Raw genomic sequence first — 26817 nt, forward strand, 5'->3', positions numbered from 1 at the left:
AATCATGTTCCTGTGTCTTGCAAATCCTTGTTAATGTCCTCCTGTCATGTCTTGGTAAATGAAGACTATGCATTGGCACAGATCAACATGTATCTTGTCTCAGAAAGTACTAACTGAATCAGAGCCTTTGGGAGCCTAGACTGACGAGAGGACAAAATAATCACCCTTGCTGCGTACAGATATGTATGGCTGAACACAGGACTCGGAGGTCAGTCTTGATGCAGTATGTTCTGTTCCCACTGTTTAGCCTGTCCAGCTCTTGATTGAAGTCCACAATGTACAAGCTCAATGTGCCCATACCTAACGACACAACATTGTCTGATCTTTGTAAGATTTCATCTGCCAGCTTCTGCAACTTCATCGTTAATGACTAACAGTCACATGGGACATGCCAAGCAGGATATCTGATGTGCATGGATGATGCATTTGTAGACTGACTCGCAGGTCAATGACTACTGTCCAACAGTCTCTTCAGACGATTGTTGTCAAGGAAAGAAACATACTGACTTGAGAATTTGTCTCGCTGATAAATTGCAATGCAATGTCACTATTTTGATTGCATGTCTGAAGGCAAGGCTAGATTTAGTTGTCTTCCCATCGATGCTTCTGATACAAACATCAGCTCGTGATGCTGCCTATAAGAAGATCAAAGATGGCCGATCTGGGACGAGCTGTTTTGACTTTCATTACCGTCTAGAGGTTCAAACGAATACCGCTCAAATCTATTTCTAATTTTCCTCCAATATTACAGTGAGTGACATTTGTATACTCAAGTCTCTCAGACTAAGGATGCATGAAATTGGGTTAATGGGTCTTTGCAAGGAAGTGTAGAAGAGAGTCAAACTCGATAGATTTTTCCCCGATAGTGCACCTTTTGTTGACCTATCATTGGAGGTGTAACATTTCTCCGCATCACGTCAGACCATGCTGAGACACATTATACAAACATTTCTACTTATAGCCTGACTGGGAGTTTAAGGGCATGGCATTTTATGTATGCTTTCAAAATCAATACTAGAATTGCTTCTCGCATGTAACAAGCTGGAGGAAGGGGGGATTTGAATTCCAGAATTTTTTCTATGCCAGAATAAAAATTATGCTTAGTGCGCTTTCTGTGAGCCTTGTTTCTCCCACTATGCTAACAACTACATGAGTTATAGGCACATGTGATGATCAGGTAATTCCATATTCCCAATGGCAAGGTGTCGATGTACGTTCTTGTCAGAAATGACTATGTAGTTGATTGCTTGTAGTACATGCGAGTTCGTCTTGTACAAGTAGATATATGTACAAGAAGCTCTGTGTGCCAGGAAATGCAGGTTAGAATTACTCTTCAGCAACCCACACTTGTTGCAAGAGGCGACTAACGGGATCGGGTGGTCAGGTTTGCTGACTTGGTTGATACATGTCATCGTATCCCAGTTGTGTAGATTGATGCTTATGCTGTTGATCACTGGATTGTTTGCCTTATGGCTGGAATATTATTGTGTGCAGCATTAAGCAACAAGCAAACAAAACAAGTTATGTTTCAGACAAGCGCATAAAAGAAGTCTTTGCTATGTAGTTGCCTTGGAGCACCTAGCCTAACCCTTGCTACCCTTAGAGCTTCCTGGTTTTAATCTCTAGACCAGGACTTACATAGGTCAAGGTCATCTGGATCTGGATGCTCACAATGTCAACAACAGGTTGGTGTGGACCAGAACTGATTATTTCAAACCCATGGCTACGAATGGATTTAGGTGTAAACAGCAAGCATTCCAGAACCATGTCAGCACTGTCATGTCGCCAGGGCATCGTCCATCTCATACGTTAAAGATGTGCTACTGGTTTATCAATCATAATATTGTATGGTTTATAGCTCACATTATTCCTGAGAGACATCTCCGCACTGAATGCAATAGTTTGGTATCTGCTGGCAAGGAGTGGAGTACACTTTGACAGTTTTGTAATCTTGATGATTGATCGCCTCGCCTGGCAGTTCAGACTTGCCTTGTTTATGAGTGAGATTCCCGGATAAAACAAAGCCAATTTATCACATCACCTCAGTCTCTTGTGAAGAATGGCAGAAATTTTCGAGTGACCATATCATTTTCTGTATTTTCTAGGGTATTGATTTTTAAAATGTATTCATTTGGCAGCAGTGAAAATGAGCTGGAAGCTGTTCAGCATCATGAATTAGGCAGCTTTTTCATCAAGAGAATGCTTTCATTGAAAGGTTGCACAATTAATCAGCTTGCTTTCGCTGTCTGAAGTGCCTGGATTTAGACACATTTCTAAATACTGACTATTGATCATGGTGGTAGATATGTTTGGGCATTGTTGTGTGAATTAGTTCCTTAGGTTTACACTGTTTGTTTAGTAATCAGTTTTATGTCACCTTGTGGACACTTCCTTCAACCGACACTGAAGGCCCAGGTTTGATTCCTCATATGAGCACAATGTGTGAAGCCCATTCCTTGTGTCCCCCTGTCGTGATTTTGCTGGAATATTATGTGGTGAAAAACCCAATTCACTCACACTTTCAACTGAAGGGGCAGTAGGGTAGCCTAGTGGTTGAAGTGTTTGCATGTCATACTGATGACCCAGGTACGATTACCCCACAACGGCACTTCCACCATGTGAAACCCCTTTCTGGTGTCCCCTTTCTTTCAAGTGGATCCACAGGTGATCCAGTCATCTCAGGTATCTCAATTCACTTTGCGTAATTGCCTCCTTTTAGCATGCTAGGAATCTGTGATTGTGGGTAGAAAATCTGGTCAGAACTGATTATGTTTTTTCTAGGCTGGTCAGATTTCACCAAAGTGGTTCGTTTGTGCATGAGATCTTTTCTACAATGTAAAGCTGACTATGATATATCTCCAATACTATACAAAAGCATTTAACTGTGCTCACTCACTCATGGTGCAACAAGGATAGAGCTGTCCCCTGCCAGTTTATAACTGATAATTAAATATGGTAATAGGTTGCATTAAATCTCTATGCCTCCCATTTTTCTCTTTCTCTCTCTCACACACACACACATCATCATCATCATCATCATCATTACACCGATGGCCCATGTATTATTCCCCACATTCCTGGAATATTGCTGAAAGCTGTTGCTGCAACTAAGCTCGCCTGTGCACTTGCTTGCTCGCTTGCTCACTCACTCACTTACTCACTCACTGTCAAGGTACAGAAAACAGGGAGAAAGCAAATTTTGTTCCTGATCAATTCATCTGTGTTATTCATGCAATTTGTACCCTCCCACTGTGGACATTATGCTGTTACTTGATGGAATCGTTTCCTCACATTAGATAATTAGCTGTTTTGTGTATATTGAGACTGTTTCTGACTTTTGCAGATTTTCAACTTGTTTGCTGACACGCTATGTGCTGAAGAGGTAAGTCTCTTCAACATTTGTTAGTGAAAACTAGATGTGTGATGGCCTACTTGCATGTAATGACTACTTCTGTACATAAGTGTAGGTTTGTAATACTTGAAACTAATATTATTTATGCAAACAGTGCATTTGACCTCCCTTAGCTATGATCACCAAGGGCTTGCTTGTGCAAAATAGTGCTTCATATATTGTAGGTTTGCTCTGAATCATGTGAGTTTGACTCATAAAGCTGATCAGTGTTAAACTGGCAGATAGAAAGTCCAAACACAGTTTATGCTAAAGAAGTATATATTTGATTATCGTCATAGCATAATCTGTGTTAACTTATGGCAGATACTAAAGGTAAGTGCCTATTTATCTTAAACTGCCACCTTGCTGCTTTAATCATACAGAGTTGTCTCTCTTAGATCTGCCAGGATCAGCTTCAATCTCAGCCTTTGGTATATTGGTACTACATGAAATGATTATAATTCTTGAGAATCACAATGGTGAAACTAGCATTGTAACTTACATTGGTCATCTTTGAACTGTCATCTTTTATAGATACATCTATGTATGTATATTTTTGTCTCTATTTCATATTTGTCCCGGCAGTCTAATTTTTACTCTGGTTTCAGGCATTAATAAACATTGGCATCATTTAATCTCACCTTTGTTGGCGTTTTTTATATGGGACTTATGCAAATTTTGTCATTTTCATTCCACAGATATAGTGTAAATAGCTTTTGTTTAACCCATGGGATATGTTGCAATGTAGATGGCGCCATCTTCATGCGTCACCATGGCCTCCTGCTCTTTGATACATACATCTATCATTTTTAATTGTATTTACTGGCAAAAGTATGCATATTTCTGTAGCATGATGGGAGGTAGTTTAAAATGGAAAATAAACTAATGAGATAATTGATTATTCTAACAGGATTTAACTAGTTTGACACGATTTTAGCTATATATACAATTTTAGGTACATGTTTCTCAGTTTACCCCATATCTTATCAGTAATGATAGACAAAAGAGTTGTCAAATGTTGCCCATAAATTTAACCGGCATTAATTCACCAATTAACTGACCATGCTTACAAATAAATATATTTGGTTTTAATTTTAAATTTTTTTTTATATATGTAGAAGCTAGACATATCATAGTGCTTGCACCTTTTTCCTACTAATCAACTATTGATGGTGGCTATATATGCCTAGCAAAACTATGAGTTTTAGAAGGCAGCATTCTCAAGAATAACACCATATTGTCATACCATTTTCAGGAATGGGGCAAAGAGGAATACTGTTGCCACTTTGATTGGTTATTATGTTGTTACTGGTAAACATTATCATGAAGTTACTTGTACATTCAGAAACAGCAGCGTGTCAGCGAGGGCTCACCACTTGTTCTTCTGACCCTTATTCTGTTTTACACTTATCAGGGCGGCTGGCAACACGGAGTTATTGTATAGTGGAGTCGACTGGCACTGCTGAGCTGCATTGTATTGTAGCTTCAATTATCTGTGTGATTGTAGGAATTGTATGGTTTGGTGGTAACTATGGGTCTTCTTTTGGAAGTCTTCCAATTTTAAGGGAACAGTCGCGGTTTTCTATTTTTGAAAATGTGAAAAATGATTCATATTCATGTACATACGTGCATATTCTTTATACTGTATCTTTTTCTGCTGATGTCCATTGTAAATGTAGAGAAATTTTGTTGGGATTTTGAAAATGTGGAAAATGGTTCATTTTAATGTACATATATTCTTTACCATGAACCTTTTGCTACTGATATGCATTGTATTTTTAGTGAAACTTTTTTGTTTTTGAAAATGCTGAAATTATTTCACTTACTGTATTGACAGTGAACATTTTTCAACAGATGTGTTTTGAAGCTAAAGTGAAATCTGCTATACACAAACATGTTTGACAGGGAAATCTCTTCTTAAGAGGTTTAGGTGGTTATTGTTCAGCGTCACACCTCAGCTGATTGGTGGCATCGTGTAAATCTGACTGGACCAGACAAGCCAGTGATAGTTGTTGTTATCAGCAGTCCATTCTGCTGTCCTTTAGCCTGGCCACTCAGGCCATCATTATTGTGGCCTGCTTTGGCCTTGGGGACCAGTTTTAGCGCAGGATGCCCTCGGAATCTGCAGTTTCTTGTCCTTTTGCTTTGATATTCCGAAAGATCTGGGTTAGAATTGATCTTCCGTAACTCTGAATAAGAGGTGACTAACAGGGTTGGATTGCCAGGCTCACTGATTTTGTTGACACATGCCAGCGTATCCCGTTTGCATAGATCGATGTTCATGCTATTGATCAATGGATTGTCTGATCCAGACTTCAGTATTTACAGACTTCTGGCATATAGCTGGAATATTGGAGAGTGCAGCATTAAACAATCAACCAAGACTTCACTACAACACCTGATCTGTGTTTTAGTTGAGAAAAAAAGAGCAACACTCAGCAATATTCCAGCTGTATGACTATGGCTTTGGACTGAGTGAGTGGTCCAGACAATCTCATGATTACTGTTGGTGATGTTGGGAAACACACATAATCTGACCATCAGATCTATCAGGTCAACTTTTCACTACCAGCACCAATTGCCAGTGACGTGTATTCTATCCCGAAATTCCCACTTTTGTGTGTGAGGAAGGAGTTTATTACGAGTCTGACAAGTTATCATGTGTTTTGTTCCTCTATGCATGGCTGTCAAGTATGCAGCTGGCCAGAAAATTGCACTTTGAAATATTATCTTTGAATTGGCTTGATGTTTTGGTATTTTGAGATATGCAAGGTGTTGGACCCATTAATATTTGATTTTGAACTTTACATCTTTGGCTGGCCTTCCACTAATGTAAGCTACCGGGAGTGTTGGTTTCTGTGATTGGATCAAGCATTGGCTCTGTCCGTCAGTGGACGTTTGACCTTTCCAAAGGTGGGAATTTGCTGGTATCGTGATTAAGTTTCAGATACTCCGTTGAAGACGTGTTACGTTGTCCATGAGGTAGTGATATGAAGGTCATTCATTTTAAAAGGCTGGATTTAGGTTTAGGGTCCATGGATGAAATCCTAATTTATTCAAAGGAAATTGTGATTGTTAAGCTTTTATTGATGTTAGCTACTGTTGGTTCTAAAATTTGGAAGCATTACATATTTTAAGATTTGTTCTTTTAACAGAATCGTCAGGTCGGGTGAAAAAAAGAGATCCTTGATTTCCAGGCCAGTTTTGATTTTACTATCAGTTCTATTTTGAAAGAAAAATAACTCTACTTTATATTTTAATGTTATTACACCTTTTTTTAAAATTGTGAAGGTGATTGAATTGGTAACTAACCAAAAACGCTATACTATTTATTATTTTTGTCAGTTTGTTCCTCATTTTTTTCATTAAAAGATTAATTTTCGTAATTTATTTTTCAACTTGCACAGCCTCCCAAGGCTGGTGATGTTGCTCAACTGAAATCTGATGTATCATGGGTATTCTATTTCCCATTTATCTGCGTATCATTCTGGTTTTGTTGAGAATTATGTCCCCTTGTGTAATGGCCATACAGACCTCCACATGAAGTACTGCGGTGAAGTCCCTGAGGAAATGTTTGGAGGGAGTTTTAATTGGATGTGAGAACCTTGTGGCAAGTCAAGGTCACAGAAGAGACAACCTGCCTTCATGATGTCCTGAACTGATACAAGACGTCCCAGCAGGGACAGCAGTACATCTATTGTAGCCGACATATATAACACCCTAGGCAGTCGAAATTTAATTATGGAGATGTCTGTGAAGATGAGGAGGAAAATAGGGATCAGAATGGCTTATAAAAAACATTTGACCTGTTAACATTCACTGTTCTTAGTGTTTCTAGTAGTTAATGTTCTGGTCAACAGTCTAGATATATTGTTATGTTATGTTATGTTATTGGATATTTATATAGTACACATACCCAGGCAACCAGTGCTTGCTTCAGGTGCTGACATTGGATGTTGATGTCAACAGCCCATCATATTATCAGTCTCAGCTCCCTGGGGATTATACAACTCTTGCCTCGAGGCACACCAAGTTATTTGTAGCTGTCTCATACTATTGAGGCACCAATTACCAGCTGGGTGGCCTGGGACACATAGTCACAGTATATTGTCCAAGTCTACTGAATGTTGCTGTACCCGCAACTATGGTAGGTGTTTGCACGTATTCATGTGGCCACCATCTGGTCATATACCAATGGATTCATGGGTTCTTTCGAGTGCACAGGGTTGTGTACAGAACACTAGGGATTGTGACAACACAGAAAGAGTCTGCACACAAAGTTGACTACAAGGTTTTTACACACGGTCACAGGTGGGCTCGACCCTAACACCTCAACCTCTATGGTGCTTTAGCCAGCTCGCCTACCATGTCCCATTGTGGCCTAAACATAATTGTAAACATGTCTGATTCCTGTCAAGAAGGTGGGGTGAATGGAAAGTTTAGTGGTTGAAGCATTTGCGTCTCACACTGAAGACCTGGGTTCAGTTCCCCACATTGGAACAATATGTGGTGCCCATTTCTGGTATCCAGTGCCTTGATATTACTGGAATATTGCCGAAAGCAGAGTAAAACTAAACTTTCTTGCTATAAACAAGGTTGAAAGGTGCCCTGATTGTGTGAAGTGCTGATTTACTGTTGCGTTCCTTGTGTTCTTCAGTAGCGTATGATGGTACCTTTGTTAGTCCTGATTATATGTCAGCACCTTACACATGCTTGCAGGCTTCATCTAAGTTGTACGCATCTTAGTCCTACATGACTTTGTGTTTTCTCTCAAAATTAACAACTTACAACCTTGGAAAACCATTTCTTTTGTTTCATGCACGAATATGCAAAAGCAAAAATCTGACGGTCAGTATATGCTGAATAGCTGCAATTTATCACCTTAGAGCTCAGGCTGCAGTAATGTCTAAGTTGGTGGGCAGAGTTATGTCCCTTCATATGATTAGGAGTTTGAATCCCAAAATGACTGCGAGATTTGGTATACAGAGTTGCATCCCTTTGCTAAACTAGGATCATGTGATCAGGAGTTTGAATCCCAGAATGACTCCGACAGAGAGTGATAAATTTATCACTTTGGGCTTTCCTACCACATAAAGTTGACATGTTAGTACAAAAGAAATATGGTTTAAAGCGGTATATAACCCTCACTTTCTCCTGGACAAGAGTAAAGGTACTTCAGAGGCGGGCTTAGTGGTATAGCTGCTGAAGTATGTTGGCAGAGGGCTGATGAAGACCAGTGAAATACTACGGACATTTGTCTACACAGGAATAAAATCTTCATTCTCTAAAGGAGATGCACTCCAAGCAAAAACGGATTGAATTGCCAACAAGATTTCTATCCTTGATTGGATTCCACACTCGCCATGTAACCACAAGAAGTTTTTGTGTGTAGACTGGTGCCTGTGTATTGATCTCACATTGAGAAGCAACTTTTTGTCTTTTTATTCTATGGGGAAGTATGTTGCTTTCGTGTAAATTTCAACGTGAGATTTTTCTATTTGTCCGTGATCCAGAAACACCAACTGAAGTTCTGGTGAAATACACTTATTTTCCCTCCTTTCATTTTTATGGGATTTTTTTCCCATTCTGTTTGAGAAATTGTGATTAGTTTTATCTAGATGGGGTCTTGTATGTATAGTGCTGTGTGTTGGTATATGTTGCCTTATGCTAATTGATTCTCTGTCTGAATCTCTGAGTAAGAGTTTGATGGATTGACCTTTAAGGCTCGGAAAATATTTTTTACGCACTTTTATCTGTGATTCATTTACGTTAAATGGGAAAAAATTGGGACCAGTAACAAATAGGAATCATGTCTGCTTGTTGTTGTTCATTATATCAGTGATGATCCTACAACTGTCACAATGTGATAGTGTCATCATCCATGTAATCACCATAATCGTCAATGGCAGATCTATCAGGCTACCATTATCATTGAAAACAAATAATTAAGTGTATTTTTTATAAGAAAGTTAAAGACTCTCTGAGAATATATTTTTAAAAAAAAGCCACAAAACATGATGGACTGACTTTGGAGCTCATTTTGTATATGGCAGTATTTGTTTTGTTTTTAAAAAATGAATGTTAGAATGAGAATTTAATACACAAAAATTATTCCTTGCAGCTGTCTGCACAGAGTTACCTCCCTTCCATTGATTTCATCTTGCATGCCAAGCTGTAATGATTCCATACAAAGCTGTGGATAGCTTGTTGAAATCTTTTAACTAACATCATGTATGCATGAATTATGCATGAATCTGGTGTAAATTTTGTATTGTCACTGGTGTTTTTGAATGATAATGTGATATTTCTCTGTGACAATAAAAAAATGTACATAAATGATAGGTGATTTCTAAATATGTTATGCATGTAGTTAAATTACCTGAATCTGCATCAACAAAAAGTGGGAGCAGTGGGTAAGGCCAGTGGTTAAAATGTTTGTTCATCAAGCCAAAGGCCTGAGTTTGATTCCCCACATGGGTACAGTGTGTGAAACCAATTTCTGCTGTCCCCCGCTGGAACGTTTCTAAAATGGTATAAAACCCAACTCACTCAATCAACAAGTCATGGTTTATTTTGCAGAATTATTTTGGACATGATGCAAAACACTGATGGTTGCACAGCTTTTAGCAATATTCTACTGTATAAGCTCCATGTTCATTCCAAGGACAGGCTGGAATTAAGCTGCCAAATGCTGTGGTATAATTATTCATGAGGCAGGAAGTCAACTAAAGTATGGTATAATATGAATATAAATGTCTGCAGTGAAGCAAATCAGCATAATTATTCAACAAAGGCAAATATCCTGCTATGTGGATATTATCCATTGTTGCAGCATGAGTTTGTGTAATTATATGTATAATTATTCTGTGACGTCAATCAGCATGTTCAGGATTAGTTTTTTTTATTGATATTTGGAGCGAGATATTTATTAAATGTGGTCAGACATGTTTTGAAATAGCCTACTGAGTGAGTATGGTTTTATGTGAGTAAAACTAGACGAGCTCACTCCTGCATGTAGCTGTGATACTGTTATATAAGTGTAATGTTGTTCACTTACATGAAACCTCACTCACTCACTCACTCTTTAAATGCATGACAATTTACTTACACTGAGGGGTATATAAAAAATTAAAACGCGTTCAAGAGAATATTTTTCAACTGCACAAATGTAGGATTTCCAGTAATTCTTCAAATTTGAATAGGGCTAATAGTTTATGTTTTGTTGTTCAAACAATGTATGCATGGTTCTTTGGTGCAGATAGTGAAAAAACTGTGATTTACTGTTGTGTAAATCTCCTAGGATCCTCACAAGAGCGAAGGCTTTAACTGATGTGCTTGTCAGGGGAAGTTGAAGCATGAATCTCCCATCTTAGTGTGATGTTCTTATATAACTTGACATTTTGGAAACGGACTGAAAGTGATCAACCTTCTAGTGATTACGAAACTTCATGTGAACCCCCCTGCACTTAAAACAAACTTGGCCGCTGAAGGAAAATAATATCTCTTCAGTATTGCCAGCCCAGCCTTCACTGGCAGATAAACGTAATGGAGGGATATGGTAGATGGTGGAATACAAGCTCCAAACATGTCTGAATTGAACCTGTGAATAGATCGTTATTGGGTTACCAATTTACTCACTGATACCATGAATTCAACCTGATTACACACAATACTCGATCATGGTAATATGATTTAATATTTGAAGCAAATTACTATCAGTCAATATCATTCAACCATAGAACTTTTCTGACCATCAATATTTTGCAGTGGTATGAAGTTTTTTTGTTTCTTTTCTGGTTTTCCCTCTCTTTGTTGGCATTTTATGTGGAGTCTTCAATCTCTTTACTGGCAGTGTGTGGAGTCTTCATTCAGTCTTTTTCCTGGCAGAGTGTGGACTTTTTTCTCTTTGCTGGTAGTGTGTGGAGTCTTCATTCAGTCTCTTCACTGGCAGTGCATGGGTCTTCTTTACTGACAGTGTGTGGAGTCTCTAGTCTCTTTACTGGCAGTGTATAGAATCTTCAGTGTTTTAACTGGCAGTGTGTGGATTTTTCAGTCCTTTTATTGGCAGTGTATGGGGTCTTCAATGTTTTAATGGCTGTATGTGGAGTCTTTAATGCATTTAGTGGCTGTGTTCAGTCTGTCTTCAGGCTGTGACAACCTGGATATCACATATTGTCTCCTGTCATCAAATCACTTTCAAGTCACTTGATTTTATGTATCAAATAGTTTTTTTCATGAATAAAAACAGTATAAATTTACTTCCAGAACTGGAAAGTGATCATCTTTGACTTGTTTGATCTGCAGATTTTTTTAAATAGCTGAGAAAGTTTTCTGAGATCAGAGATCCTGCATACTGTTTCCCGTTCCTTGGCCCCTTTGTGCACTATTCAAGCGAGTCTTGGGACATCCACGAATATTCTCCTCCTAGCAACAGAAACACTTCATAGGAAGAGTCAGCCTTTCATATTTCACTTCTTCATTTGCGAATCTTTCTAAAGGATTGTCTGAAATATGTCCAGTTTGTCAAACAGTTATATTTTTAACATGTCAGTTTCTGTGATGAAGATGTATCACAGACGCATCACTGTATTAGGTATGAGAAAAAAATCACTGATGATCAGACTATTTCAGTCTTTGGTTGCATTCAGATGGCACATGTTAATTGACATAGAGATCGCTAATTCAGAAAAATTGTATCCATGTCAGTGCAACAAAAAAGAGCCAAAAATCTTTGAACTCTGTTGCATTCTGAGGACAATTAACTGCTTTGTTTGTCAGGTTTTCAGAACTCTGGGAAACACCCATATAAATAATTATTGATTATTGGAAGCAAATATTCTCGACAAATATTCTGTTGAGAAGAAATGGAACCAAATTGCTGGCAATAGTTGCACAAGGCAGGCGTGTGGACTCTCAGTACAGCACTGACCTTGAGGCGCTTACATAATGACCCAGATTAATTGATGCCAGAATTGAGTGCAGATTAAATTTTGCATCGTTGACTTGCTGTGCCTGTTGAAGTTACCTCTCAATCAGAAGCTTGTGGTTCACTTTTAATTTAATCATACTGAGTGATGCATGGTGTAATGTACCCTTTCCTCAGCCAGGAGATGACTCGGAGAACAGATGGAATAATATATTGGCAGTGTTTGGCCAACAAGCAGTGGATGCCTCGAGAAGCATTAACACGCTTAATGAAATCCTAGTCTCCGTTCTGATTGGACTAGGTTTACCAATCTGCAAGCTTCGCAAGTCTGCCTAGCCAATGTCTACTGCAAGGTCTTCCCAGTCACTTGCAGAGCAGAAAAGGGTATCTTGTGCTGAAGGATAGGACCTTTCATTTCTTCAAGGTGATGATCAATCAAAATACTATGATTACCTGAGAGATGGTGTCATCACTAGGATGTGTCAGTATTGAATGATTGCTCCTAATAAATTCTTGAAAGCTAAACCTGTGCATTGCATGTTTGATGTTATCAATAACAGCAAGCCTTCTTTTTCATAATCATTTTTTCATGTGTCATTTAGATTATTTTATATTCTGTAACTTAAATGATGAGTTGCAATAGCTCCATGTGCTTTATTTGATTTGTCATGTGTACATTTGTACTCTCAGTTCTTTTGATTACCAGCGATGGGGAGAACTTGCAGTTCATGGTGAAAATTAAGACTATGAGCCCAGATGAGATGGCACAAGTCGGTGTTGCATTTGGCAGCATATGGTCAAGATATGAATCCTGATGATGTGGCACAAGCCCATCTTTCATATGGCAGCACATGGTCAAGATGTACAGCATAAGCTCTGATGACATGGCACAAGTCTGTCTTGTATATGGCAGCACATTGTCTAAATCAACAGCATCAGTTCTTCTGATGTGGCACATTATACAGCAATACACAGTGAAAGTCCATACCCTCAACAGTAATGACATGACAGTAGAAAAGGACATACGTCAGGCTTGAGACTAGAAGGGCATATTATAGACAGGGAAATCCAATTTGGTTTGTGTCATTGATATCCCCCTCCCAGTCATTTGATTAACCTGACATAGCTTGTGACAGGTGCGTGTTGTTTGGCCAACATTGAGAGCACAGCTTGATATCTTCCTGTGTGCATACGCAATCACCTTCCATTGGTGGCAAACAGCAAAAATAGAGTGTCGCAAGGCAGGTTTTGCCACTGACTGCCACAGCTCTCTGTACCTATGTATCAGAGGGCAGCCTCTCACACAGCCTTGAAAATATTGATTTTGGGGAGGTCCAATCAAGTTGATGGTAAAATCTCGAGATTTTACACCAACCTTACTGAACTCGCTCTTCAGTGTCTTTTCTCTCAACTTTTAGGCGGAGTTTTATTCAAGGAAAGGATTTGGTCATGTTACTGTCTAGGTCAAATTGACTAAATTGCTCAGCTTGCCTTCTAAGAATGCTTTTAAGACATTAATTTTCAAGATAAAGTATGCACATTGAATGGCTGACTTTGATGAATTGTCCATATTCTTTAATGTGAGGATTGAGTTGAAAGCCCTCCCTGAGAGGTTATAATTATCAGAGGATGATTTGTACAAGATTGTGAAAGACCCTGAATCCCTGGGTTTCAACACTATTAAATGTTTTCCCCAATGTGTAGTATTTCGCTGTAGTGCGCATGGCACATCATTTCTATCCGCCTTGTTTTTCAGTTCCCATTTTAGGGACTTGACATTACCGAAGACTGATGGTGTTTTTCCAGGACTGTTGACATCAAGGTCTGACATTTCATCCCTGCCTTTATCCATTGTGAAATGTTTTCAAAGCTTTGGTTGCCTAATTAAGGCAAAGACTGTTCGAAGAGCTATGAAGTTAAAAACAGAATCCATTTCACAGGGCTATCCATGACACATGGTTCGGTATTGAAACAAAACAAAACTGGAGATTGGAAACTTCACTGGCCTCTTAAACATTTGTGTTGCTTGGGCTTAATGAGCTGCCAAGTGAAAGTTAAGAAATTACATCTTCTGTCATATTGCTCCTACTTACATGTGTCCCCTTAAATACCATTGTGTGCTTGTGTGCATGCATGTATATGTGTGTTTGTAACTGAATGTGTGTGTGTGCATGTCTGATGAACTCACTGTGTGTATGTCTGTGTTAACAGATAAAGGGTAGCCAAAAGGTTAATGTGCTCCCTCATGACACCACACCCTTTTGGGTTTGATTCTGCACATGAGAACATTTGGTAAAGACCATGCTAGGAAATTGTGGAATGCTGTTGAATTGGCGTAAAAAAATTGCTCTCTTGGTTTGTCTTTTCTTAACTGATCTCATTTAGGCTTAACCACATTTGTGCTAAATGGATAACTGAGATGATGTAGACAATTCGCAGTCCATGTAATTTTTGCTCATTAGCGTAAAAACTCCAAATTTGTTCCCAAGGAAAACGGCAGCAGTTGATGATGATAATGATGATCTCATGGAGGAGTCACTTTGTTTGATTAGGCAGGAAAGTGCAGAGAGTCAGGCAAAGTCGTCATCATCTTGTGTAACGTTCACGCGAAATATTGATCAGGGAAGGACTACCTTCTCTCCAGAGCCAAATTATGCACTGGGTGGTGTACCAGCTCCCAGGTCTGTAGCAGAGAAGACAATATCTTGTCAGTGAATTAAGCTGATGAAAAATATCAAAATAGCTGGATACTAGTCACCAAGGCTGTTTTATTGTCTGAGCAATGGAATTAGGTTCATTCATGATCGCCTTGGTGTATATTTATATGAGAAAATTTTATTGGTAAGTTTCTGAGCTGGGACCTCAACCTGCTGGTGATCTTAATTAATATTAATTAGCAAGTCATGTTTTAATCACCATCTAGTAAATCTGCCTACATGCACATCATATGTGCAGTTTGATTTGCACACATTCCCCTGTCAAGGAAATCCAAGCACCCTTGCTTCTTACTAAAACTTTTCGGCTACAGCTAATTTGAAGTGAAGTAATGCTGTTGGGTTGGGACGGCAACAATGGAAGCATTGTATTTGTCAAGTTGTAATGGTGCTGTGTAAGGGAGGTAACTAGTGTAAACATCAAATTGTCAGTCATAGCATTATTATCAAGGACAAATATATCCTCATGGTCACTAGGGCAGATATATCCTCATGGTCACTAGGACAAATATATCCTCATGGTCACTGAACTCCTTCCAAAATGCTGTCTGACTATTAGAAAAATCCTCTGTCTAATTCATGCATTGAGATGAGTTGCACTTTATCTAGTTGAACAGTGGAGGTTGGGTAGCTTAGTGGTTACAGGGTTCACCTGTCACACTGGAGACTGGGGTTTGATTCCCTACATGGGTTCAGTGTGTTGAGCGTATTTCTGATGCCCCTGCCATGATATTGTAGAATATTGCTTTAAGCGGCATAAAACCATTCTCACCCACTTATCCAAGAAAAAGTGTGACAAGTGGGTTGAGTTGAAACTTGACTGTTGTCCCAAGGTAGCCATACGTTCCAGCAAGTTATTTAATCTGGCTGAGCTGATGAGTGGATGATGCAATCAACAATTATCTTTGAATTGAAAATTGGAAATTGTATTCCAGTTTGCAGACATGGAGTCTAAGGTGTCAGTTATTCTCTTCCAATGCATCATGACTGTGCAGTTGTGATTAAACACTCCAGTGATGTGGAAATGAACAATTTCAGGTTATATTCCTGCTTCAATTTTTCCTATTTATGCTGATCGGAATTCACTTTCTTCACTGGATCAAGGGCTGAGATCAGAAGATCATGCTGGTCGTGAATAGTGGAAACACATTTTGCTTTTTGCTTTAGCCAACCGTGTTCCAGACATTTTAATGTGGTTTGTAAATAATCAAATATGGACCAGACAATCCAGTGATTGACTCACACAGTTGGGATACGTGATGAAATGCACCTGGCTCAGTCTCCTGCTTCAGTCACCAGACCAGCCTGCTGATCCATGTTGTCGCCTTTCACTTTCAAAGGGACAGAGGGTAGTCTTGTAGTTAAAGTGTTCACTCATTACAACAAAGACCCACTTTCGATTCCACATATGGGTTCAGTGTGTCAAGCCCATTTCTGGTGTCCTAGCTTTGATATTGCGAGAGATAAAAACTCAACTCACTCACTCACTGTTGGACAGGGCTATGTTACCCAAAATTACTTTGGGCTATGATCACTTTGTGGAAAAGGCCCATGTTGATAATTACAACCTCATGTTTAATCAAACATGCCAAACCCTACGACACTTACAATTAAAACTTGAAATTTCAGCAATCATTTCTACAATTTGTGAACCTCTGATATTGATTCAAGATGTGCACTAGACAAGTTTGTAAAGTGGGTCTAAGCACGGCAAGGAACATATGATTTCCAGTGATGTCAAACTAAACCCTCCAGTCTATTTCTTACTAAGCAAAACCATCTCTTCCCATCTGGGAAACACATCTGCCTGAAGCAAGGCTGCCTCCGTGTTTGGATGTGCATACTGCTTTCTGGTTTCACACTGGAGGGTGATGGTAGTTAACACACTGTGAGTCACTACAGGTAAACCTTTGCTGAAAACCATTCTCCTGCTTCCAGCACCGATTTGCTTTACAGTTAGAGCTGCGTGTATTGGAATAGGAATTTTTTAATCAAGCTCATTAAGAGATAAGACTGATATGGTGATAACGAATTATGAGTCTTTTACTTTCTACATGGAAGGGTATTTTTGTGGCAGGTGGTTGATGGTGAGATACAGAGTGTGTGAAGACTGTTTTAGGAGGCTGTCAGGTATTCTTCATCTATATCATGTTCACCTCTATGTAACTCATTCCCCGGGGATCATGATGATTATAGTAGTACACATATTTCTATAGCACAGACTTCCACCACACAAGAACAGTGCTCAAAGCACTCACAAGTCAATTGTTTTTGCTAGGAATAACACAACTGCTGGGTGAACTCAGTTGACGCATAATATCGCGCCACAGTTTTGTTAGTCGGTACTCATAATATCAGTCACTGGATTACTTGGCTCCGATTTCAGTATTTACCTTCTGCCACCATATAGAAATATTCTTGGATGCGACTTTAAACATCAAGCAAAATAAACTTCCATATGCAATCGAACACTGTCAAATGTTCTGCAGAAATATGATGCGAGTTATTTTTGATTTTGTTGAGCTGATGTCAGGCATATTCCATCAATTTTATCACATGACTGATTGGAATACAAGAACAAAATTGCCCTAATAAAAGGCAATGTGCTTAATCTAAAGTGGGAATCTAAGATGCTCCACAATTTATTTAAAAACACATAATCAATGTCTTCTTTTCATGGTTTTTTTAAGATAACTTTGCATTCTTTTACTCTATTTCACAGATGATGTGAATATTTTGATGTTGTTAATCACATTAGAAACATTTGATAGACGTGTTGAACGTTTAGATGTCAAACTTTCTGTAAGCTTCCTTCAAGTTTGGTTAACTGTTATCAGCAGTTTAGGGGTGGCCTTGTGGTTAAAGCATTTGCTTGCCATGTCAAAGACCCAGGTTCGATTCCCCACATGGGTACAATGAGTGAAGCCTGTTTCTGGTGTCCCTACCGTGGTATCAATGGAATATTGCCGAACGTGGTGTAAAACCAAATTCACTCACCCTTTCAACTGAAGGGGCAGTAGAGCAGCCAAGTGCTTAAAGAGTTTGCACGTCATTGCTTTTAACTGTACATTTTCAGTGCACATCTTTACGAGGCTTTCATCCACGTATTACTAATGTGACTAATAAGTAAACAACTTCCCTGTCCTTGGGAAACAGTGATGGTTAATGATGCATGAAGCTGTTCTTTGTCGGGAGCAGCCATCCTAGTGGTTCTCTAAGTCCTTCTGGATGTAATACACAAAGATAATTTGTCATATGCCTTTCAGTTATATCAAGTCTTAATCATGCTTTAGTTTAAAAGTATGATGGTTTATTCTGAGATCAGCAATATTATGTCTAAATCATGTTTTAGTTTACAAGTGTGATGGTTTATTCTGAGATCAGCAATATATTGTCTTAATCATGCTTTAGTTTAAAAGTATGATGGTTTATTCTGAGATCAGCAATATTATGTCTAAATCATGTTTTAGTTTACAAGTGTGATGGTTTATTCTGAGATCAGCAATATTATGTCTAAGTCATGTTTTAGTTTACAAGTGTGATGGTTTATTCTGAGATCAGCAATATTATGTCTAAATCATGTTTTAGTTCACAAGTGTGATGGTTTATTCTGAGATCAGCAATATATTGTCTTAATCATGCTTTAGTTTAAAAGTATGATGGTTTATTCTGAGATCAGCAATATTATGTCTAAGTCATGTTTTAGTTTACAAGTGTGATGGTTTATTCTGAGATCAGCAATATTATGTCTAAATCATGTTTTAGTTTACAAGTGTGATGGTTTATTCTGAGATCAGCAATATATTGTCTTAATCATGCTTTAGTTTAAAAGTATGATGGTTTATTCTGAGATCAGCAATATTATGTCTAAATCATGTTTTAGTTTACAAGTGTGATGGTTTATTCTGAGATCAGCAATATTATGTCTAAATCATGTTTTAGTTTACAAGTGTGATGGTTTATTCTGAGATCAGCAATATTATGTCTAAGTCATGTTTTAGTTTACAAGTGTGATGGTTTATTCTGAGATCAGCAATATTATGTCTAAATCATGTTTTAGTTTACAAGTGTGATGGTTTATTCTGAGATCAGCAATATTATGTCTAAGTCATGTTTTAGTTTACAAGTGTGATGGTTTATTCTGAGATAAGCAATATTATGTCTAAATCATGTTTTAGTTCACAAGTGTGATGGTTTATTCTGAGATCAGCAATATATTGTCTAAATCATGTTTTAGTTTACAAGTGTGATGGTTTATTCTGAGATCAGCAATATTATGTCTAAATCATGTTTTAGTTTACAAGTGTGATGGTTTATTCTGAGATCAGCAATATTATGTCTAAATCATGTTTTAATTTCACACACTATCTCTCACTCACCTACTCACTATCTCACTCAACTACATCCTCAATCCCACAAACCCATCCACTCACTCCTTCACTCACTCATTCCTTCATTCACTCATTTCTTCACTCATTCCTTCATTCACTTACTCTTTCACTCACTCACTCATTTATTTCTTCACTCAATCACTCTCATTCCTTCATTAACTCATTTCTTTACATGGGGCAGTGGGGTAGCCTAGTGGTTAAAGCAATCGCTCGTCACATCGAAGACCCGGATTCGATTCCCCACATGGGTACAATGTGTGAGGCCCATTTTCTGGTGTCCCCCGCTGTGATATCGCTGGAATATTGCTAAAAGCGGCGTAAAACTAAACTTGCTCACTCACTCGTTTCTTTACTCACTCATTCCTTCATTCACTCACTTGTTCACTTGCTCATTGACCCACACAACACAACACGAGTAGATGTCCATGTTATAAAAGAATGAGTAAGCATGGTGCTACGTTTCTGTTGTTTATGCCAAGGAGGAAGTGTTCCCATCTTGATGTGATTACCATTGTGTCTCCAGGAATTCCTGTACCTTTCTCACAGTAGAAGGTAATGTTCTGGTGTCCATGGCTACCGTCTACAGCAGTCTCTCCAGTAGACAGTTCCTGAATATATATAATGTTGATATATCATTTGCTTTTAAATTAAACAGAAGCCCCAGTGACATGGGTGATTTAGGATCTGAGGAAATGTAGACTTGCTTCATTGAGGACTGTAGTATTGCAGGGAGGGCTTGAAGGAATAGCAAATACTGTAGTTCAGGGACTGTGAGAGAGACCACCTGAAGAAAACTGGACTTGAAATTTTAGGCTGTAGCATTGCAGAAAGAGCTCTCTGGATGGGGACATAATGCAGATAGGGGCTGTATGACAGACAGCTGCTCTTGTCCTAAAACATAGAAGGGGTGGCAGGGTAGTCAAATAGGTAAAGCATTTGCTTGTCATGCTGAAGACCTGGGTTTGATTTCCTACATGGGTACAGTGTGTGAAGTCTGGTGTCCACTCATGGACTCCTACCTTTTCTGTTTTGTATAGGAAGAGCTATTCCAGTTGTTCATTCCTGGTGTCCTCAGCTGTGATATTGCTGGAATATTACCAATAAGCTAAACTCACTCACTCACTCACTAAAATATGTAGCAGTCATGATATGTCTATGTTTGTAGAATCACAGGACTTTATCACTAGCGACATCACAGCCTGTGCAATCATTTTCTGGTGTTTCGTTTTATTGCAGATGTTTTGATGATGTTTTGAGAGATTTCACTTTTGTGATGTGTTTGATGTGATTGTGTCAGTTAAGTAGAGCAGAAATATTTCTTAATTTGAAGAGTCTTGTCAGAGTGATGCATGCTCCTCAACCCTTCATACAGATCGAAACATATTTGGCATTTGAAAACATCTGACCATTTTTATGCACATGCTATTTATTGTTTGTATAATGTTTACCCAGATAGAGGCGAATCGGTTTTAAGAAATAAACAACAATATGATAATCATCATCCATGAGTTTCTTTTGTGAGGTATCAGCATGTTTTTGGGTATGTTCACACAATTTATGAACTTAAAGAATATTTACAAATATCTAAAAAATGATTACTCCCTGAATACAACCAATTTCAGCATAGTATCTGTTTTATGAACAGTTGATTTTAGTATTTCATGAATATTCTGACTGTCATCAAAATGGTGAAAACTGGGTGTACATCCATTTTTTTCTGAAAAATACTGTGTACCTGCTCAAAAAAAGTTTAATGTGAAATTATAATATAAAACATCAAGTTGCAAACTTGTAATGTACTTAAATGACCGGGATAGGTATCTGTTTTGTTGAGAAATAAGTCACACCTTGTTTTTTCATGTCGGTGCTTATCTCTTAAAATGTACAAAATTTGTTGCCAAAAACAAATGTCTTATGTTCATATTTTCTGCCAATCTCTAAATGCCAATTGAAGACTTATTCTTTAGTTTCTATGTGTACATTTTATAGTTAATAAGTTTTGTGTATGTAAGATTAATGTGACCCTCCTTTGTAGTGTAGGAGACTGTAAGAAGACCAGCTCTCAGTAGTATTGCAGTATACCACCATGCTAGATCTGGTGCATAGATTGTAGTGTTTAACAACAAAGGAAACAATCTTTAGCTTGTATGTCAAGCTGTTATGGAAAACAGCCAAAAGTTGTACTGCAGGGAAACTGTGGGAAGTTGTGAGGGAGATGGGGGGATGGTTGATGACTGCGTTTGGGGGTAGATGGGGCTGAATGTGATCAGAGTAGAGATCTTACAGTATAATCTTAATCAATTCTCTTATTTTTTGTCCAAGTGATGTCATGTATCAGAGACTGACATCCTCATAGTTTGTTGTTGCAACATATCGGCACACAAAATGGTGCCTTGTGTGGAGGGAATCATCCTAGAAATGACAGAGGATAAAGAGTTTGTATTACAAATATATCGTTTCATTCAAATTTGAAATTTTCAGGTCAGCATTGCAATTCCCACCCCCAAAGGCTTAAGTCCAATGATAGCAGTCCCCACCAAACAGGCTTCAGTTCAGCATAGCAGTCTCACTCCCCACAGGCTTCAGTAAAGCATAGCAATCTCACTCCCCACAAGCCTCAGTTCAGCATAGCAATCTCCCTCCCCACAGTCTTCAGTTCAGCATAGCAATCTCACTCCCCACAGACTTCAGTTCAGCATAGCAATCTCACTCCTCACAGGCTTTAGTTCAGAATAGCAATCTCACTCCCCACAGGCTTCAGTTCAGCATAGCAGTCTCACTCCCCACAGGCTTCAGTAAAGCATAGCAATCTCACTCCCCACAGTCTTCAGTTCAGCATAGCAATCTCACTCCCCACAGACTTCAGTTCAGCATAGCAATCTCACTCCTCACAGGCTTTAGTTCAGAATAGCAATCTCACTCCCCACAGGCTTCAGTTCAGCATAGCAGTCTCACTCCCCACAGGCTTCAGTAAAGCATAGCAATCTCACTCCCCACAGGCTTCAGTAAAGCCTAGCAATCTCACTCGCCACAGGCTTCAGTTCAGCATGGCAATCTCACTCGCCACAGGCTTCAGTAAAGCATAGCAATCTCACTCCCCACAGGCTTCAGTAAAGCCTAGCAATCTCACTCCCCACAGGCTTCAGTAAAGCATAGCAGTCTCACTCCCCACAGGCTTCAGTTCAGCATAGCAATCTCACTCCCCACAGGCTTCAGTTCAGAATAGCAATCTCACTGCCCACAGGCTTCAGTAAAGCATAGCAGTCTCACTCCCCACAGGCTTCAGTAAAGCATGGCAATCTCACTCCCCACAGGCTTCAGTTCAGCAGAGCAATATCCCTCCCCACAGGCTTCAGTAAAGCATAGCAATCTCACTTCCCACAGGCTTCAGTTCAGCATAGCAATCTCACTCCCCACAGGCTTCAGTAAAGCATAGCAATCTCACTCCCCACAGGCTTCAGTAAACCATAGCAATCTCACTCCCCACAGGCTTCAGTAAAGCGTAGCAGTCTCACTCCCCACAGGCTTCAGTAAAGCATAGCAATCTCACTCGCCACAGGTTTCAGTTTAGCAGAGCAATCTCACTCCCCACAGGCTTCATTTCAGCATAGCAATCCTGGCCCCCTCAGGTTTGAGTTAGACATAGTAATCTCAACCCCATCTCCACCTCGAAAGACTTACTTCAGCATAGTAGTCCCCACCCCACTATTTCAGCCTTCTGTTCAGCATAGTATTCCCCACCCCACTATTTCAGCCTTCTGTTCAGCATAGTAGTCCCAACCCCACTATTTCAGCCTTCTGTTCAGCATAGTAGTCCCAACCCCCAAAGGCCTCTGTTACGCACAGTGATTCCCAACCCCCCAGGTTAAAATTATGCATAGCAGTCCAAGGGTTTGTTCAATCTTGGAAAAGTCTGGAATTTTGGACACTTGGCCTTAAAAAACCTGGAAAATATATTTTTGCATTATAAAGCCTAGAAAAAGACTTAAAAGCCTTGAAAAAGCCTTGGATTTCAAGATAAAGCTTAATGAAGTGAAGATGTCTGTTACATACCATGTTTGTAATATAGATTGCTTAAACTGTCTGTACAAGTTTGTTTTGAAAGTATGAAGATACTTTCCTAGTATATACTTCTATTGGTGTTCATGGTGTTTGGATGGTTACAGACTTACTGAGGTCTAGTATGGTCTTAAACCATGATGTCTGCCTGGGCAAGGGTTTGTATTTTGCTCATTTTGAATTTCATTTTAAACCTAACAGTGCTCAGAAGTTGTCTTTTTTGTTACTTTATTAGGTTTACAAATTTGATAGCTTGTGTTATAGGCCTTAATTTTGCCCAGAGAAGCCTTGGAAAATCCTTAAATTTTGGTCTTGAAATTCTGTACACCCCCACAGAGAACTTATTGTAGTAAAGGGGAAATATCCAACATGGCAATGTTGTAGTGGAGCATGTTTTCACCTATAACTGAAATGTGCAGTTTTCAGTCTTGAATGTTCAAACTTACAAGTATTTACACGATGAATGACAGGGCCATTATAGTATTTTCATCCAGATGAAGTCATGCATGTCGCCTTGCAGATATGCACAGGAAGAAAATGATGAATGAACGCTTTGCATCTATTCCGACATACACAGCGTCAGTCAGGCTGATTCAGCTCTGATGTTGTTGTCCCCAGTAAGTCAGTCAGCAAGCTGTGAAGGAAGGCAGGAGGTCAGTCATGCGTATCCCTCCTGACTGTTACCAGCTAGCAATAGTGAATATGTTGCATGCTTCTCCCAGCTGGTGCATCTCCTGGTAACACTAAACCACGGCAGTTTCACCTGAGAATGCTGTACCAGCACATGTAAGGAGGGAGCAGCAGATGGTCTGTGTTGTCCTGTACTTGACCAACCAGTAACACCCAGTGGATTAGAAACTGGAGAGGCTGTGTGGAAATCACTTGTTTTGTTATTACCTGAGTGTGGCCTAGATAGGTTGGACAGGTAGGAGGGAGGAAGGAAAGATCCTTATGTGCCTTATTTCAGCTGTAAGCACGTGCTTAAGTTGATCTTGCGGTTGTTGCTTGCATTTCACATGTTTGTGTTGTTCACGCTACCTGTGAGTCTATAATGTGATGCTCTGCTTCTCACAGAGCATGCATGTACGCTTCAAAGGTGTTGGCATTTTAGGATTAAGTTGCGATTGTGGAGTAGTGTGAAGTAGAAGCGCCAAGCTGCAGAGCAGCCAGGAGTGAGAGAGAGCTTTGATCATCAGTGGATGTATGGATTGAGTGTATTGGCATTGATCTGGAGCTACACACCAGCCACCATTTGCACTGTATGGGCTGGCTTGAACCACTGCTGCCTGCTAACTCTGCTAGTGCTAGCGCTGCTGCTGCCGTCTCCCTACAACCGGTGAAGCTGGTGCCGCCGTACTGACGCACAGACAACCTCTGTGTCACCCAACATGGATGGACACACCTGTCGGGATGGTGGTTCTAGTGTCAGGTGTAGGTAATTTATGATCATCACTCTTCCCTGCGGTAACAGCTTGGATTTGGTCAGTGAAAACCGCTACTGTGCTTTACTACATATTGGATGAAAATTACTGGGGACTTCTCACTAAGGATTACTAGAGCTGGACACAGATTCACTGAGGTGAGATTTGCACACATTACTGTAGTTTGCTGCCTTGTAGGGACAAGATCTGATTGATTTTGTGAGGTAGTGTTAGCTTTGTTAGCCGGTCACTATGGCTGGCAGCGTCTGCTCCAACATAGATAATGTTAAGATGCAAAGCAGGAAAGCATTTGGTGGGTCTAGTCAGCACACATGTGAAGTGTGTGGGAGGAGAAGAGAAAATCAGGCAGACATAGCTGAAAATCTTCTGCTTTCTTGTCCGTGTGTACATTCTCTCACTTCTGCATAAGCTGTGGATTTAGCTGAAACCCCATCGCACAGAAAACCCATTTTGAGTGTTGCTGCTTTGAGTATGTTACCGGTGTTCAGTGGTTGACCTTGACCTCGACAGAGGTTTACACAGTACATGGAGATAACTATTAGATTAAGCCTCATAAAATTGCTGTTGAGTTATTCCGTGTGCATATTTCACATTCATAGATTTATCAGTGCTTACCTGATTGAAATAATTAAACCATACCTTACTGTTTGCAGGTCAGGTTTCATATCAACTTCACTGTCATCATGGCTGGTGTTAATGAAAGGTTATGCTCTATTCCCGTGAATATGGTGTTATCATACATGAAATAATATTCCTCATGTTGTGTTACAGCCATTTTTTTTTGTGATGTATGAGTGATTTTTTGAGTCCAAAATGGGTCAAGAAAGTGAGAATTAATTAAATATATCCAGAATTTGTTAGTTAGCACTTGTCAATATTTCAAAATCTATCTAGCCAGTTGAGTTAATACCTCAACCACTTCAAAGAAAGCCTCTGATTTTGAGCTGAGATTGACGTCATGCTGTTTGAACTAAACACCAACTGTGATGGTTGAAGTTGGTGCTAGATTAACCTTGTGTACATGGCATAAGAAGGTTTCATTATAGGACCAATGCCGCATATTGCTTCACGTAATAGATCAGCATCAGTCATGTCTCATAGGGACTTATGGTGACAAGTCTCTGTCCTAGGGGGGTCGTGGGGGGGCTATATACGTCCCAAGTCTGAAACAACAGTCAGAAAGAATTTCCCAATCAGAATCAACAGAATGGTTATTTGTCATATTGTGTTTTGTTAATGCCATGTTACAGATTTGCAGAACAAGCCTGTGTTTCATTGAAGACACTGTGTAAAATCTAAATACTTTTTTGCTGACATTTTTGTATTTTACTAAACATTGTTTTGATTTGGGAAATGAGAAAAAAAATGCATACTGTCCCAGTTTGTTTGCAAAAGGGTAAATACTTTAGAATCCTATATAAGTCTCTGTAACGTTGGTTATGGAATTCTTATGCTAGGAAGAGCTGCATATATTTGCATAAATTATTGCTACAAGTGTGCATAAAACAACCATTGTGACCTCCACACTTCATGCTCCATCATTACATGAATCTATTTTAATTTCCAAGCCAGGTTCAATTTGTGTTATTTATGTCTTCATTCCTGTTATGTCATGATGAAACATTTGAAAAAACATGTTACAATTTGCCATGTTCATTGATTGATTATGAATATTTTTCAGTGTACATTATGATATATTAAGGACTCTTTTATGTTTTTTTAAATGGCTGTGACTAGCAGTATTTTGAAATTCAGAATAATTTTTATCAATTCCTTATTGTATTGTGTTGTGTTTCTTGATGTGTTTACAAAGAAATTTTGTTTCTAACGTTAAATATGATTTTAGGAAGGTGAACTTTAGTTAGTAGTTACTTTACTCTCCTTAAATCTTGGC

At 39.1% G+C, this 26817-nt stretch overlaps 1 protein-coding gene across 5 annotated transcripts in view; it reads left to right on the forward strand.

Moving 5' to 3' along the window:
- Window positions 1–26817, forward strand: part of LOC137295641 (plasma membrane calcium-transporting ATPase 2-like) — a 162752-nt gene that overhangs the window by 31358 nt on the left and 104577 nt on the right. For 4 of the 5 annotated variants that reach the window (XM_067827097.1, XM_067827098.1, XM_067827094.1 and 1 more), the window contains exon 3: window positions 3344–3382. The gene's annotated coding sequence lies outside the window, so the exon portion shown is untranslated. Of the gene's footprint in view, window positions 1–3343; window positions 3383–24072; window positions 25061–26817 lie in introns of those variants that run through there. The other variant, XM_067827095.1, reaches the window with a different exon arrangement.

The sequence above is a fragment of the Haliotis asinina genome, chromosome 9 (assembly GCF_037392515.1).
Source record: "Haliotis asinina isolate JCU_RB_2024 chromosome 9, JCU_Hal_asi_v2, whole genome shotgun sequence".
In the NCBI taxonomy this organism is placed as follows: Eukaryota; Metazoa; Mollusca; class Gastropoda; order Lepetellida; family Haliotidae; genus Haliotis; species Haliotis asinina.